This window comes from Equus asinus, chromosome X (genome assembly GCF_041296235.1).
Source record: "Equus asinus isolate D_3611 breed Donkey chromosome X, EquAss-T2T_v2, whole genome shotgun sequence".
In the NCBI taxonomy this organism is placed as follows: domain Eukaryota; kingdom Metazoa; phylum Chordata; class Mammalia; order Perissodactyla; family Equidae; genus Equus; species Equus asinus.
This window is the reverse complement of record NC_091820.1, coordinates 11,350,765-11,369,309: the sequence shown is the minus strand read 5'-3', so window position 1 is coordinate 11,369,309 and position 18,545 is coordinate 11,350,765.

Sequence of the window (18,545 nt, the reverse complement as noted above, 5' to 3'; positions counted from 1 at the left end):
CTTGTTATTTTATTTAACTATCTATTTAGTAGATAAGTTGATGATTGCAATCATTTATTTGTTAAAAGTTCTATGTAAATTTGGGGACGGGGATGTTAATAGTCAAAATAATAGCTTCCCTGTTTCTCTGACATGGTGGTTTCCAAGTGTCTGCTCCGTCCCATTATGCTTGTAAGTTTCCACTGTCTTTTGATATTCAGTAATAAAGAGAATTATGAGAGAATAATTTTACTGGCATTAGACACTTTACTTTGAAGCATATGACACACGGCCTATTTACCGATTTCTCTATGTTTCTTTATAGTATCTTTTTGCAAGGATTGTCAAATGCTTCACAACTATTTATTTCCATAACATTTCTGTGATGTTCCGAAGGGACATACATATTTGAGTTGTTTCCTATTTTCCTTTTATTGTACTGATGTTAGGAAGAAAACGTGCCAAGTGGCATTCATTATTTAAGAAGTATTGAGAATTATGATTTTTATGCTAAATTCTCTAAGCCCAATGTCCACATTGTTTTACGATGCCCATATGAGCAAACGGTGTGTTTAATGCTGTTGTCTACTACGTTGGTTTGTGGACTGAGACTGCAAAGGCCAGGGGTCAGCAAAGTTTTCCTATAAAGGTCCAGATAGTAAATATTTTAGGCCTTGTGGGCCATACAGTGTTGGCTGCAACAACTCAACAACTCATAGCGAGAGAGCAGCCATAGGCAGTACATAAACGAATAAGCGTGGTTGTGTTCCAATAGAACTTTAGTCACAAAAATAGAAGTTGGTTCACATTTAGCCTGCAGGGTTATAATTCACTGACCCCTGGCACAAAGCCATACAAGAAAGGCTATAATCTTGGCTTCACAGCTTTAGAGTATTCATTTCACTCTTCATTTGTGTGTGCACTTCAAAGCTGTCAGATAATAGTCTATAAATAAGAATGGTTAGATTGTGTAAACAAACACAGCTGGGCAAATCCTATTAGCTTTACCCCAAATGACTTCAACCACCTTGCCAGTCCTTGTTTACTTTGAGTTAGCCTAACATTAGAAGCTGGGAGAAAGTTGGGCTAGGAACTTGACCTAAGTGAAGTTTGGATGTGGCTGGCTGCCCAACAGCAATATGCTCAAAACATTTAAAACAAGGAAGCCAGATGATTCCAAGATCCTTCCACTTTCACCTTTCCAGGATATGTCTAAGGCCGTCTACTCATCCATCACAAAAAAGGACCAATGGCCACAAATGTGGCCTTTGCTGTGACCACACTCAGAACATCACTAAGTCCTGCCAGTCACTGATTTAATGCTGGTAAAAATGATGGTTACTTTATATTGAACAATCTGTCATTTTTCTCACATAAATCTCATTGACACCTCTGAAGTAAGACATACATATCCCTTTATAGTTAATTAAGGCCACTGAGACTTAGTTTCCCCCAAATCACTCAACTAGTGAATGGTGGAATTGATATTCAGACCCAAGTGTTCTGACTGCTAATCCTGTATTTTTTCTCTTTGAAAGCCCCCTCCCCACATATTGCTCTGATAGCAGTAATAATATCACCATCATGAACAACGGCTAATACTGATTGAGCATTACAAGGTGTCTGGTACTATTTTAAGTTCTTTATAGGTGTGAACTCATTTTCCCCTCCCAACAGGCCTATGTCCTCTTGCCATACCCATTTTCTAGATTAGGAAACTGAGGCACAGATAATGACCCAAATAACTGATCTCAAGGCAATTCCTAGAGTCAGAAAGCATCATTCACTCCAAGTGGAAACAGCTTAGGCAGGAAACGCTTCCTCCATTTTCCAGTGTCAGAAGAGGAAAAAAAATCGCAGAGGTCTAGAGAAGCAGTTATAGTCCCAGTCTGGCTTTGTATTCTAACTGCATCCCTCCTCGCTCTGCTCACTCTTTCATGTCAGTTCATTTTGTGCTGGTAAATTCCAACCTCCCTAGAGTCTTTACTATGCTGCCAGATGAATCTCGCATCAAAGCCACGCATTTTGGAGAAGCTTCGCATGGACAATAGCAGAGAATAGATCTGTCTCTCTGTCAAAATGTGAGATAAACCAATTACTTCCTTCTGCCTCTCCTTTTCCATTGCTTTGCTGAAAGCCACACAACAGTGACACTAGAGAAGTTACGCAGCACTCCAGAGCCCAGGTATTCAGGACATACAAGGCAGATGGCGCAAAAGGAGAAGGGAAAAAGAACCATACAAATCACCAGCCGGGTCAAGTAGCTTCATCTATGAACATGGAGGTGCTTTTTTAAAATGTCTTCATGGAGGATATAGGCTTTTACTTGTTTTTGCTGTTGTTATTAATGATAATAATGATGATGTCAAATTCAAATCTAATCCCTGCTGTGAAAGAAACTAGATGTCTTCTTTCTCCTCTTTCAGTTGGAAGACTGTGAGGGGACAGGAGTTACCCATCATTGCTTTATTTTGCAAATTTTCTGCTGTGTGTTCTTCTTCCTTCACATATTCTGATGATCTTTCCATGCCTGAGGATAAGAGTTGCAAAGCTTGGAATTGCCAGATTAACTGAAGTCACTTGTGAATGAGCCAATAACTAGACTGAAGTGACAGTTATAGGTTAGGTATCATGCCCACATTACTACAAGATTACAACACGAGTGTCAGACAAAATGCCCTACACAAAAGGTTGTTTAAATGTTTATTTTTTTGTTTTTACTTTTAAATAATTTTAGGCATAGAGAACTCCTAAAATACTACAGATTGTTCCCAGAGAAAGCTTTTACCCAGCTTCCCCTAATATGTAGCATAGCCATGGTACAATGATTAAAATCAGGAAATGAACATTTACACAGCACTGCTAACTAACCTACAGCTCTTCCGTGACTTTCTCTAGTTTCCCCACCACTGTTCTTCTTCTGGTCCTGAACCTCATATTAAATTTAGTTGTGTCTCCTTAGTCTCTGCCAAGCTGTGACAGAAAATGGTTAAGAAATGTGCCAAAGATTACACAGTTATTATGTGGTAGAGTTGAGGTTTTGAACCCAGATGTCTCCCTTCGAAAACCACTTTCTTAATCATTATACCATTGTCCTGGGTTTCATTTTGGCCATTGACTGGACTGTACATGAGTAAAACATAAATGTCTAATATCTATGCCTTTGACAGCTTAAACATTTATTTGTTTTAGTAGCTGGCATTATATTAACTAAGATATGGAACTTCTATGGGTCCATATAGTATAGCATAGTAGTATAGATGTATAGGCTAATAGTACAGTATAGGGTAGGGTCAGCCTGGTACTGTACTCTATTTGACGAAAGAAAGCAACATAAGTACACTTGTCCTTTAATTTAGGTCTTTGTTTGTTTATATACCTTCATTTACATTTGATCATTTTAAGGATCAAATGTTAAAAATATAAGCTTAAAATAAATGTACTTTTCAAGATAAGTAGATGTCACAAAAGACTTTTTTAAAATGGTGGAGAGGATGGAGCAGAGGTTGTGTATTAGGAAATCCAATATACTTATATTTCAGAATATCTATTTTAGCATTTGGTTGATGCCAAGGATTTTTAGACTTTCAACTGTATTTGTTTTTTAAGTATCATATCAACAAATTCTATGATTAAATTGAAAGTTGGAGCCATTAATCAACAAAATGAAGTAGAGCTAGGAAATTTTTGTGGGAGCCAATTAGAACATAGCCTGTGGCATGAAATTTAATAAAAATTCAACTGTGGGATGTAGCGCCAAACAGAACATTTTCCCAGCAGAAGTACCTCATAGAGGTAATTTCGTCATTTTTAGCATTGTGTCTGGTCAAGGATTTGGAAAACAGCCCAATATACTATAAAAGAACATTTATTTTTTTTTTAAAAAAAAACACTTTACCTGTATGAACATATGGACCTTTCATTTTCCAAATAATATTTGGTTGTGGACCAAGTACTTGATGAAATACAAGGAAGAGAAAAGGCTTTGAAAAATTCTATCTGAGAGAAGTATCTGTGAAATTGGATTTTCCTTCTTCTGTTCAGCCTCCTACTTATCCCCACAGTGGACTTATGATGTGTGCCCTCAGCCTTCACTATTGATAGTCTGTGTGGAGTGCAGATATCCCTCTATAGTCTGCAAACGTGTAGGTGGGCTGGTGTGTAGGCCTTGAAGATGCTGATACAGGCCAGTGCCGGCAGACTTATTTACAGTTAAATGAAAGGCAGGAATGACTTCACCTGTCCTGGTGGCCCTGAATCTAACACAGAACCTGGCAGCTTTGTCTACTGTATTGGTGTGGTGACCATGAAAATACACCTCTTAGATCTCCAACTGCAGAGAGTGATGACCCCAGCTTCTGCTCTCTGAAATCCATCACCAAATTTTATAAGAAGAGCTTTGTTGCCTCCTGCTTCTGATTCATAATTCTTATTTTTTAAAATTCTGGTCACCATTTATGCCAAACTTTTTGTTAAAATTTGGTTATTAATTTCTATTTTCCATGATACAAATCATTTTTTCTTGCCAATTTATGAAACGTTCACATTTAAATATATTTTGATGGGTTTAAAAGCCAGTAAGCCTCTGCATTTTAAAGACTTTTTTCAGTGTAAAATATTCAATTTCAAGGCTTTTCTGTTTATATTTATGATAATATTTTTATAAGTGATATATCATTTTTGGTAACAAAATTACATAATGCTGGAAATTTTCCTAAACATTTATTTTGAAAATGCTCTTTCCATAAAATACCTCTTTGAAAAGTCAGTTACTTTTGCACAGTTGGCTAAAATGTTAACGTATACCTTGAAGAGACACATTAGTGCATTAATTTTAAGTCTGCTGAGTAGCCAACTACTGACAGCCACTTGTCAGCATGGAAAACTTGAATTCTTTGCCAGAAAACTAGGAAACTAGACTTCTTATGAAAGAAAAATACATAACTCATCTTTAAGTCGATGACTATTTTAAATACTTTGCCACAAGATAACCAGAAAATTCTGTAGCAAACACAATGGAATGTTACATCATGTTGTTACAAAGCCTTATGAAGATTCTACTGTTTAAAGGTCTTGTTTTTATTAAAGAAAATGTGATGACATCCTGTAGTACGTAAACTGAAATGTCACAAAGTGCCAATGCTGGATAAAAGGGTCTCATTCCCTCCATATTTTGATATCTCCCGCTTCCTTCAGGATATTTTATGGACTGACTGTGACCATCTGACTTATAATTGAATGAACATGCCAGTGTTGATGTTTATATAAAATGTTAGTGATGTTTAATTTCTTATATAGATGAAAATAATATAAATTTATCTCATATTTCCCCCTATATCTCTATGATGGGAATTATAGCCAGAGTGGCAAGCATCTGACTGGCTGGTGGGTAAAGAGGTTTTCAGTCTTGGTAATCTAGGGTTTCGGGTTTTCCACCCATCCAGGGTCTGGAGGAAAGGTCTTCTTCAATTTATACAAGGCGGATAGTAGTAACCAAGATCCCTGCATAAAGCCAAGATTCCTACAGGGCTGATATATAGAGAAAGAGTTGAAAAATTCCATCCATTAGCATAATAAGGCAACAAAGAAACTTTTCTGCCCATGAATGGGCTTTAGGTAGAAATAAAAACTGTCTCCTTTAGATTGTATAATTGTGGGTCTGTGTCTCGCATGATTTAGGGTTAGAATTTAAACCATTCTTCTGGATCAGGAGTGCTTGAGCTGAAAATTAACACAGAACTTGAGTGCAGGCCAATGATAACCTTAAGGTATATGCAGGAAGCAAATATAAAACTTCTCTGGGTGGATATGCCCTCTTCCCAAGGAAGAGGGGCTTCCAACAGATAAGTCAACCCTGACCATGAGCTTACAACTGTGCTGAATGTCCTGCAGTTGCCCCTGCCTATCTATGCTCCATCCTTCTCCACCCTGTTTTGTTCCCCAGCACATTGACCTCTATATACTGCATCACCTGGGCTTCCTGGCTTTTCACTGGGTTCAGCCAGTAGGAGGTAATGGCAGGAGACAGAAGGACAAAGATTAGCAGGTCATGGTAATTGTTCTCCTGGCTGCATCCATACTGGGCTGTGAGTTGGCAGTGCTGGCCTCCCTCTACCGAAGAACGTGGCTCCTGTCAGGCACCCTGTTCTCCAACTACACGTCTGGCAATAATCACTTCCTCCTTGTGCCACTCAGGCTTGGGATAGCAATAGCTTCATGTTTCACTATCTTTTGGCTGCTTTCAGCCCTGCCTACACCTTTGGAAATAGTCCTTTTATTAAAATCTCCACAGTTACTCTATTTGACATGCCATCTGCTTTCTGCAAGGAATTTGATATATTATTGATAATTTTAAAATTTACTATTAATGTTAATAATTGAGGACAAAATCTACCATGAGCCAAGAGTCCACAGACCTAAAATAAGATAATTAGAAGTCAAAGAACTTCAAATAATAGAACAATTTATTGGAGACTATAAAAAAAATGTTTAACATAATTAAACACATAAAGTAATCAAAATCAGAAAAAGAACAAAAAACTATGAAAGAACAAGCATTTGAAAAACAGCCAAATAAAATTTCTGGAAATGAAAAAAATGGTTATTAAAATTAAAAACCCATTGGACAAATTAGACAGTGAATTATATATGGCCAGAGAGAGGTTCAGTGACCAAGAAGGTAAATCTGAGTATTTTGATCAGAATGAAGCATGAAGAGATAAAGTGATGAAAATATGGAAGGAGGGGTTAAGAGACATTGAAAGATTGGCAGAGAGGCAATATTTGCAGGATAATAACTGAGAACTTTTCATAATGGATTAAAGACATGATTCCTAAAATTAAAAAAACACATGTCCTGAGTAGGATAAGCAAAAATAAGCACACATCCAGACATTAGTAGTGAAACTTCAGGCAAAGAAACAAAGAAAACATTTAAAAAACAGCCAAAAAGAAAAGCCAGATTATCCACAATACTAACAGTAAGACGGACAGTGGGCTTTGCAATAGCAGTAATATAGACCAAGTTACATTAGGATAGCATCTTCAAAATAATGATAAAAATTAACTGTTATCTATAATTTTACACCTAGCTAAAATAGCATTAGAAATTAAGGGCAAATGAAGACTTAGAAAAAATTATTTATTTCTTACTAAAACATTTAAGTTATAAAATTGACTAAAAAAATAGAAAACATAACCACTAAAGAAATAGAATCAATAATCTAAAGCCTATTTATAAAATGAGCACTAGGTCCACATGGTTTTACAAGCAAATTTTACTAAAAAGGAAAAGAACCCAAAAGAGACATGGGCAAAGGATGAACAGATAGTTCAGAGAAAAGAAGTTCTCGATGGCTAATAAGCCATATGGAAAATTCCTCAGCTTCATAATCAGGGGAGTGCAAATTTAAATAATAATGAAATATCACTCCTCCACTCTTAGATTGGCAAATATTATTCAAGTCTGATAACACGAAATGTTGGCAAGAATTGAGCATAAACACACAGGAACTCAAAGGCACTGGTGGTAGACTATAAATTGATTTACTTACTTTGGGTAGAATTTTTTCAATATTTAATAAAGATGCAGGTAACCATACACATCAACTGGGCAATTCCATTTCTAGAAACTTTTACACCTGTGCACAAGAAGACAAGCACAAGATAATTTAGTGGAACATTGGAGATTAACTCTATCCCTCAAAAGAATAATGGATAACTGTAGTATTCAGAAAATGTATAGCATACAATAGTGAAGATGCATGGACTAGGTCTGCATGTATTAGCATGGATAAAAATGTTCATGTGTATGCTGACAGATAAAAACTAGACTATTGGTAGTGAACACGATGCAGTCTATACAGAAACTGAAATAACGTACACCTGAAATTTACATAGTGTTAAAAGCCAATATGACCTCAATAGAATTAAAAATAAATAAATAGGGGTCGGCCCCGTGGCCGAGTGGTTAAGTTCGTGTGCTCCGCTGCAGCAGCCCAGGGTTTCGCCAGTTCGGATCCTGGGCGAGGACATGGCACTGCTCGTCAGGCCATGCTGAGGTGGCGTCCCACATAGCACAACTAGAAGGACCCACAACTAAAGAATATATACAACTATGTACTGGGGGGCTTTGGGGAGAAAAAGGAAAAATTAAAATCTTTTAAAAAATAAAAGCCTGTTAAAAGTGTTTAAAAGAAGAAACAAAATGTTGAATGAAAGGAGCAGGGCACACAATATGCATCATTATATCATTTATGTGAAAATTAAAAACAAAAAGCAACATAATTTGCTTATGGATATATGCTTATGTTGTTAAGGTGCAGGAGAATAAACATCAACTTCAGGAGGAGGGGGAAGGGATGGAGTGACTACAGCTGTATCTGTAACACTTTATAAAAAAAGAGAGGGAAAAAATGTAAGCCATTTCTATCTATTTAATCTTGGTGTAGGACAAAAGCATACTATATGATTTTCTATACTGTAACTGTATGTTTGAAATGTTTTATAGTTCTAGACAAAATAAGACCAGTATGTTCTTATGAATCACCAAAATATTTTTCCTGGGGATTACATTCTTAGTATTTTTCTTTATGCTTGTAGCGGAAGAGTAGAAGGATAGCCAAATCTATTTCTAAACAGTTTCACCAAACATAAAATTTATACTACATACATTGATATTCAGGGCTGTTTTAAACCTGCTTCCTGCCCTCTGGGATATAAGCAGGGATGGAAATGGCTAGCCTTGAATTTGAGGACGAACATCTGATAATAAATGCTTCCTGTGAGATTATGCCACCTGCTTCCTATATAGCCTGTTAACAAGCTTAAAGGAGGCCACGAAATTATCATGCTTCCATTTTCCCCCTTGAGACATTCCTTACTGTTCTTTATTCTGGCTGCTGGGTTTCCAGCCCTTTCCTCTCCTGTTAAAGTACTGGCTGGTGATGCCAATTTGAGAGAAGGAAATCCACCTGCAACCAAAGGAAACACATGCGTTCTTACGAACTCCTTTGCGTACATAAAAGTTAGAAATGTTGATTGAACTCAGCTCATTGAATTTGTATTTCTAACTTTTTCTACACTAAAGAGCCTGTTCTGCGAACACATTGGCAGTTTCAAACTGCCTTGAAGACTTCGCTATATCCCAGAAGGGAACATTGGCAGTTGTTTCCGGGAGCCTGTTGAAATTCAAAAATGAGTATGAATAAAGACTTGGACCATTGGGCGAGAAAGAGCCTTGAACAGTATATTTCATTATACAGTGCAAGGTATTTGCTTTAGGGAAATAAAAGTATTCATCTTTGGGTATGATTGAATAAAAAAGTTTACAACCACATTGTCTGAATGAAAAATTGCAACCCACACTTTTGTTCAGTTTCTATACTGAACACTATACTAGCACTGGCAAGAAATGAGGAATAAAAAAATTGAATAAAGCAATGACTAGATATGGGCTCTGCCATCAAGCACTTTTAAATCTAGCTGGGGAAAGAGGACACAGGTGTATAAAAGAGAAGAATGGGCAGAAAACTCTGATGACATTCTTACGTTTACATGTCTTCATCTCCAACTTGCCAATGAACTTGATCAGAACAGCAAACATTTATTGTGCACCCATTATGTGCCAGGCATCGAGGTAAGCACAGGAGATATAAAATCAAGTCAGACAAAGTCCTTGCCTTGGTATAAGTGAGGACAACACTTAAATGGATTATTCTAATATAAAGTGAAATGTGCTATAAGAGAGAGCTATTGGGGCACAGAAGAGTGATTCAGGTTGGATGGAATCTTGAGACATAAATAATCATTAGCCTGGCAAAGAAGATTGTTCTAGGCACAATTAAAAGCATGAGCTAAAGGTTCTGAGGAAGAGAACTTCATGGAGTTTGAAAGAGAATCAAGTCCTTTTTTCTTTCACCTGAGTTTTAAATAGTGGCTCTTAAAATGGGGGATGGAATGCTCTGAAACACTTTTTGCAAAAATATTTGTGTTTTCATGCAGAGTTTACCCTCCCCCTCATCCCTGGCACCACAAGAAAATTATAAAGAAGGGGACAGGGGATTAGGGCAACACAGTTTTATTTTTTGGTCTTCACTGCCTAGCTCACTGGGATGGATGGATGGATGGACAGACAAATGGACAGAAAGACATAGAAGACAGAAGCTTTGTACAAACACACATCTATATCTATGTCCATCTATTTAGAAGGCTTGTTGAATTGAAGCACTAATTAAAAAGCACAAACTAAATTGTTGTTACTTCCGTGTGTGGAGGTAGGATGGAAATTGCTCCATTTTCTAGGTCTTCCCATCCAATTTTGATGCTTTATGACACTGAGAATTAGGGAGGCACTAGGCCTACAGGCTCAGATATTACATCAGTGTACAGGGGGAAGGGAATTCCCCTTCCTCTACCAGCTGAAATGTGTGCTCGTTTTCCCTATGGGAACCTAAACTTGTTATAAATATTGACTTCTCTCAATGCCAAGTATTTTTGTTAAGTTTATTACTTTGAAATTTCATCCTATGTCTTGTTGCCTGAGGCAAGCTGGGAAAACCCATCAAGGTGCTGATGTTTCACTCTCATCCAACTTAATTGAGCTATTTTTCAATGACTTCTCCACACTCCTGACCCCATGGGAGCAAAATAATTTCTTTTTCACACAAAGGTGATTTTGCTAGCCATATTAATTATTAGATATATTGACAATGATGCATATAACTATAAGATCTTTTACTTCCACAGGGTAAAAAAAATTCTCTCACTTCCCACATTTTGCCTTCTTCATCACTAATATAATGTATTCTGTCCTGAATCTCCATTTTTCTTTCTCCTCAAGGTGGACAAAACTTAATTACTTTAGTGAAAGCAGTCTTTGAGTTTTCATACTCTGAAAACTTTGGTATTTATTCACCCTCAACCTGGCTTTGCTTTCCAATTGGTTAAAACGGGCACTACATAAAATATCTTTTGAGTTTCAGCTCTCTAGAGGGCAGAAAAGTCTTAAAAGCAATGGGAAGAACATGGTGTAAGTGAAACTAATTTAAAAACAAGGATATTTATTTATCTATTTAATCTTAGTCATAGGTAACTTGTGATCCTCAGCTAGAACCTTCTCCTCTCAAAAAGTAAAAGGATCCTGACAACAAGGGGCAGTGTCAGGAAAAGTCCTCTGGTATGAGAGCTAACATGAACCCACACGGTAAGAAAGTCTTTCTCTGTAGGTAAGTATCAGTCAGGGCCCAGTCAGGAGACAGAAATTACACCAGTACTTTTAATACAGAGAATTTAATATAAAGAATTGTTAGCTAGGTATAAAATGTCAACTAGGTAACTGAAAAAGATATTGGAGAGGTAGAAACTGCAGGAAGCTGCTACCGTCTCTGGGGCAACAAAGGTAAGAGGTTGGGATTGTACAATTTTAGAAGCTTGGAGGAGGAGGAGAGGCCCATGGAATTAAAACTCCAAGACCTGAGAAATGGACACTGCTCAGCAGGTCCTGGTATCTCAGGGTGATGGTGGGGTACGATGAGGCTGGTTTTGCATGTGTTGGAAAAAGGGAAAATTGAATTCAGCTGCTGCTACAGCAAGCCCTTGCCAGTTCCAGGGTAAAGAAGTGAGACTGGGGGTGCTGGCCCAGTGGCTGAGTGGTTAAGTTCATGTGTTCCACTTTGGTGGCCTGGGGTTCACCTGTTCGGATCCTGGGCATGGACCTAGGCACCGCTCATCAAGCCATGCTGTGGCAGCCTCCCACATAGAAGAAACGGAATGACTTACAACTAGGATATACAACTGTGTTCTGGGGCTTTGGGGAGAAAAAAGAAAAGAGGAGGATTGGCAACAGATGTTAGCTCAGGGCCAATCTTCCTCACCAAAAAGCATAAAACAAAAAGTATTTTTTGAAAAAGAGGAAAGACTGAGGTGATGATGATAGAAACAAGAATCCAGTGGGAAACCCATAGAAAGAAAACAGACAGGAAAAATCAAGTCCCTCTCCTTTCTCTGGCCTTACAGTCTATTACTGGCGCCCCCTAGTGGGAGCGTAACTGGGTTGGCTGGAAACGTAAAAACATGTTTTGCCCCAGCATCATAGAGCTAAGTATAGAAGTGCAGGTCTGGAGCTGGGTGACAATAGTTTAATAAATGGCACTTAAGTTTGCAGAAGTAACCCCATCTACAGGATGAGTTGGTTATGAAATTAAAGTGCTGCCTGCAGACCACTCTGATGGCCATGCGAATTGACTCTGAATCATCCAGTGGTCCCTAATCATTTGTCTGAGCCAAAACCCATACCCCTTGCTAGGGATTCATATAGAAATGAGTTTCCCATATTTTATGTGTAACCTAGGAGTTTTATATGCCCTTCAGCAAATTAATTAAACTGGTCCACTGCCAGTATTTTTAATAAGCTGCAGCAGTAGGCATTAGGGCTTAGATTCAGAGAGCTGACATGTAACAAATTTGGGCCCCTGTTGTCTGCTTCATATGAAAGATGCAGAAGAATTTTTGAAGACTTTAATAAAGTGGCTTACAATGAAAAAAACTGAAAAAGAGCAAGACAAGATTGGCTGCTTTCACTTGCTCAGTCAACATTATTCTGGGATTCCTAGCGAGTGCATTTAAACAAGAAAAATAAATAAGACATATGAATATTAGAAACTTGTGATTTGCAAGTTTTTATCATTATCTACCTAGAAAAGCCTATTCAATCAACTCCAACCCTAACAGAATATTAGAGTTCAGTAGGTAAGCCAGATGTAAGAGCAACATACACAGATCAGTAGCTGTCCTTCAACCAAGCCACAGCCAATTAGAGAATATAATAATGAAAAAAAATTTAAAGAGTTTGTTCACAGCACTATTAGAAACTGAAATACTATTCAGGATGAAGTAAGAAGAATGAAGTAAACTCTTTAGGAGAGATATATTTTCTGGGTCCCTAAGAATCTTTTAATTTTGTATTTTAAATTCTATGTCATATGTAAAAGTAATATAAGTGCATTCTGGATCGTCTATATCAGGGATGGGCAAACTACAGGCCACGGGCCAAATCCAGGATGCTGTGAGTTTTACAAATAAAGTTTTATTAGAACATAGCCATGCATTCATTCATACATGTATCACGTATGGCTATTTTTGTACTACAATGATAGAGTTCAGTAGTTGCAACAGGGACTCTATGGCCCACAGAATGGAAAATATTTATTATCTGGGCCTTTACAGGAGTCTCGCTGACGCCTGATCTGTGTGATCACATTATAAATGAGCCCAGTCCATATTTGCATTTGTGTTTCTAATCACACTGGTGCCTGAAGCTACTATATTTAACTCTTAATATTCTGGCTGATAAGCAGATCTAACTACCTCCTGTTTGGAATATTCTTAAATCAAAGTGGGAACAACCGTCTTCTGACCACCATTGTACCCTTGTTTAATTCTATTGATAGTGACAAGGGCAAAACTTATCCCTTGCAGTTATAATTTACATTTATAACACTTTCATAGAATAAGACTTTTAAGTTATTTGGTAAATTGAAAGTGGTTTGATATAATCAAATCAACATAGGAAAGATGAATAATATACTACTTTAATTGTCGTAGGATAAAGAGAGATATACAGAAGAGGATTTAAGGCAAAAAGTGATATGTTTTTGCCCAATAATGTCACAATGTGTGTCCATGAGGATGTCTTGCAGTAGGGCTGTTAAAGAATACTGAGGGAGACTTGAGTCATTGCATGGCTCGCTCTCTCAGAGGCAGAATAAACTTACAAGAAACCATATCCTAATGGTAAGCACCTTTGTTGTCCTATGATTAGATGGGATGTGAATATCACATTTTTTGTACTGAACAACAGGTTTATTTTCAGTAACTATAAGAGTAAGTCTGCAATGTTTGTGAAGAAGCCTTTTAAAAGAACTGTATTTCAGCTTTTACTATTTAATTAATTGGCCTGAAAGCATACAGAACTAATGATTACAAACACATTTGTTGTGAGGAAGGAAAATTAACATTAATGATAACGACAAGCCTTAAAGTCTTTAAGGCCCACCATCTTTAAAATAAAATAAAATAAAATCATGCTGACCACCAGTATACCATGAAACATGTGACTACATCTTTACACCAGAAAATGTATGTTTCAGCAAAGTTACATCATGTATTAACTTAATGTTGTTCAATTAAATTTTTCCAGCTGCTTGAATTTAATTTGTAAGCCTATTTTGGTTTTATAATTATATAAAGCCCATATGTATTAGGAGTTTACTTCTATTATAATGTTACTTAAATATGTTCAAACATAAAACTAGATATAATTAAAGTAAAAACTGGGGGCGTTCCTGATAACTTTTATTTTCTTTTACAGAGGTTAGTTTTTAAAATGGTGAGGTAGAGCTGTATATTCAGATGTACAAGGTGTCCAAGATATATTATTAAGAAAATAAAGCAAGATAAAGAATAATGTATGACACCATCTGTATAAAAACTAGATATAGATATAAAATATATGCTTGTATAGGCATACGGAAATCCAGACAAAATATATAAGAAAGTCTTAAAAGCAGTTACTTCTCAGTTGAGTAAACCAGGGACTAAAGGATGGGCTGAGGGAGACTTTTAATACCCATTTTATATCCTTCTAGAACATTCAGAATTTCCTTTACTGGGTACACACTACTTTTGTAATAAAAAACATTTTTGTTTAAAAACAAATGAGCAAAACTAAGAATACGATTGTTATGCCATTGAGTGGCAAAAACTAAAAGAATGATAATATACAGGGGTGACCAAAGTGTAAAATATCAGACCCTCTCGTACCTTGTTGGGGAAACACAGCTATGCATTACTTGTGCAACTAAAACAAACAAACAAGAATAAAAGAGTAATAATGGCAACCTCTTATGTTTTATTATTTTTTTCTAATTATCACTTTGTCTCTGCTTAGGAAAGTAAGAAATGCTCAGGGCTAAGGTTGCCATATGTAGCAAATAAAAATATAGAATTCCCAGTTAAATTTGAATTTCAGATAAATAAGAAACATTTTTTTAGTATAAGCATACCCCATAAAATATTTGAGGCTTACTTATAGTGAAAAATTATTCACTATTCATCTAAAATTCAACTTCACTGGGCATCCTGTATTTATCTGGCAACCTCCTCAAGGCAAATATTCAATTATAGGGGCAAGTGTATACAGGAAAGTGAAAGGCACCTGCGTGCCACCCTCTAAAAACAACCACTATCAACTGTCTGCATGCCTGACTTTGGAAGCACTTTGTAACAACCACTCACATTCAGCACTCACTGCACGCCTGGCCACACTCGCAAGAGGCTGAACACGTAGTGAGCAAAAACTGTGGGAGCCAGGAAAACCTCTTCAAAGGATGTTGGGCAAATTCTTTTGACTTTAACTGAGGTGCCATGCCCAGGAATGTATGAGTTAATGTCAGAATTTTCAGGTAGGACCAGGCTGTTAAGGTCCTTGAATTCCAGGAAAGAAGTTTTAGACAAGGAGTCAGTAAACTAAGACCCATGGACCAAATCTGGCCCACTGTCTGTTTTTGTAAACAGAGTTATTGGAACACAGTCACATCCATTTGTGGACATATTTGTGTACATGGCTGCTTTTGCGCTACAATGGTAGAGTTGAGTAGTTGCAAGAGAGACCATATAACCCCAAAAGCCTAAAATATTTATTATTCGGCCTGTTACAGGTTGAATGGTGGCCACCAAAAGGATATGTCCACATCCTAAAACCCAGAACCTATTAATGTGACCTTATTTGGAAATAGTCTTTGCAGATATAATTAACGATCTTGAGATGAGATCATCTTGGATTATCTAGGGCCCTAAATCCAATGACAAGGGTCTTTATAAGAGGCAGAAGAGAAGACAAAGACACAGAGGAGAGGGCCGTGTGAAAATTGAGAGCAGAGATTGGAGTGATGCTAGGAAATACCAGGAGCCACTAGGAGCTGGAAGACGAAAGATTCTCCCCTTGAGACGTCAAAAGAAACAGCCCTACCAACGCCTTGATTTTGGACTCTGGCCTCCAGACCTGCGAGAGAATACATTTCTGTTCTTTTAAGCCACCAAGTTTGTGGTAAATTGTTAATGGCAGCCCTAGGAAACTGATACGTGGCCATTTACAGAAAATGTTTGCTTGTCCCTGGTTTGGATATTCTTTAGTAGACCAGAATTTCTAGTAAATTAATCACAATTTGCCATTTGGACTTATAGCCTTTTCTGGTTGACCTTTATCGTCTTCCCCCGACTCTCACCAATATACAAACATGCATAACATGCACGCGCACACACATTCACACACACATAAACTCCACAGACATTGTGTGTGGGGAGGGAAGCACAGATAGCATCCTCCATTCATTTCTTCCCCTTGCCTCCAGCCTAAATAGCTTGTAGTACCAAGTTTGACATCTGCACTCATCACCTCAACACCCAACCCAGAGGCTTTGAGGGAAAAAAGCCCCCAGCAGCTAGCTAGGGGACCCTCCAATGGATTTTTTAAAAAATAGAGTATACAATATAGTATAAATATCACAATATTCTGTGATTTTGTGTGTATGTACAGTCTAGGAAAAGTCTGTTTTGAAAAAATAAAACCTGAAAACGGTGTTATTTTGCCTGTGTAATTTTCTTTTAATGACTCCTTAGCAGGTAAAGGAAGAACAGAGAGACTGGTGCTTCTAGAAGAATATTCTCAAGGGCTCCCTTAATAGCTGACTATTACAAATAAAGCTGTAGGCAGCTTTAGCCAACACGAAATTATAATGTTAGTAGATAAAAATAGTTACCATAGTTACCTTTCTCCCACTGGAAAAGATTCAACTGCCTGCAGCTATCCCTTGTAGGGGTTTTGTACCCAAAGCACGTAGGCATGGTTTTATCTGATAACTTCAGAATGCTGTGGCGTCAGTGAAAATTAGTTTGGAATTGTTAAAATGACAGTGATGTTGCAACAGCTGGTATCCCTATACCCATTATTTTCTTAAAAGAACAGAAATATCTCTCTTCAGATCTGTGAGCGTTCCGTGCTGAATGGTAGGAACTGACAATACAGAATTCTAACTCCTGATACCAGTGAACCTCTTATTTTATGAAACTTCAGAGCAGTAAAATTTCACTTTGGTTTAATTGACAACTTCTTTGAGGTGAAAGTGACAACGGGAAAAAATCTTGGTCTGAAACTGAGTTGCGATCATTTTTCATCTCTATCAAAATCTTCAGGAAGTGATGGCAAACTGGAGGATCGTGGATGTTTTTCAAGTGAATTCAACTCAGGGTTCCTATAATAGAGGCTTACTGATGCCAGGCTGCATACTTATTATTCAAAACTGGTAAAGGTATTCTGTGAGGTCATTCAGAAATCCCTGATTTCAGAATGGTTTAATTTACCCATTTGATATTTGGCTGATGGATTTACATTTTTTCACAAACGATGCAATTTTGTCTTTGTCTAATAACCTCATTTCCATTTTCATATTGCTAGAAACCTACAGACTTTATTTAATAGGTAAAAAGCCTACAGAGTTTATTTTTAATGTTTTTCTGATGACATGAGTAATAAAGTTTCATTGTTGGAAATGTGTGAGAAATTCAAAAAGCCCAAAGATGAAAACAGACTGTTACCCATAATATAACCCCTGAATTTAACATGAGGGTGAATCTACTTGCAGTGTTTTATATATACTGATATATATTCATAATACACATATGTGTTTTATATATGTACAATGTATGTATATGTACAAACTTTTAACATACAAATAGATTTATATTTTACATGCTGGTTTGTAACCTACCACTTTTCACTTAACACAATGTTGTTAACGTTTTTCATGACATTGTGTATTCTCTACAACCTCATCTTTTATTTCTACCTAGTAGTCCACTATATGACTATATCACAATTTGTTTAACCAAGTCCTATTCTGGAAAATTTAGGTGTTTCTAATTTTTCCAGTTTTAAACAGGGCTCTGCAAGTATGTTGATGCTAAATCTTTGTGCATATTTATGGTTATTTCTTTAGGAGAAATTTCTAGAAGAGGAATTTCTGGGTCAATGGATGTGTACATTTTGAGTTTAACTGAACCCCAAAATCCTTTAAATATTTCTTCTCTTTGGAGTATTTTTTAAAAGTTTCTTTCCATTGAGGTTTCCAGATCAAGATATAGAACATTTCCAGCCCTCTAGAAGGTTCCTTTTTGCCTCCTACCAATCTGTACCCACTCCCCACATGCTGCTGAGGTAACCATTATTCTGACTTCTATCACCATGGATAGTTTACTTGTTCTTAAACTTCATATAAGCAGATTCATACAGTACTACTCTGTGTATGGCTACTTGTACCCATCATTATGTCTGTGAGATTCATCCATGTTGTATATATATCAGTACTCTTTTCTTTATAACTGCTGTGTAGTAGTCCATTGTATGAATTTATATACCATTTCTATATCCACTCTCCTATTAATTGACACTGAGTTGTTTCCAGTTTGGGGCTATCATGAATAAAGTTGCTATCAACATTCTTATACATATC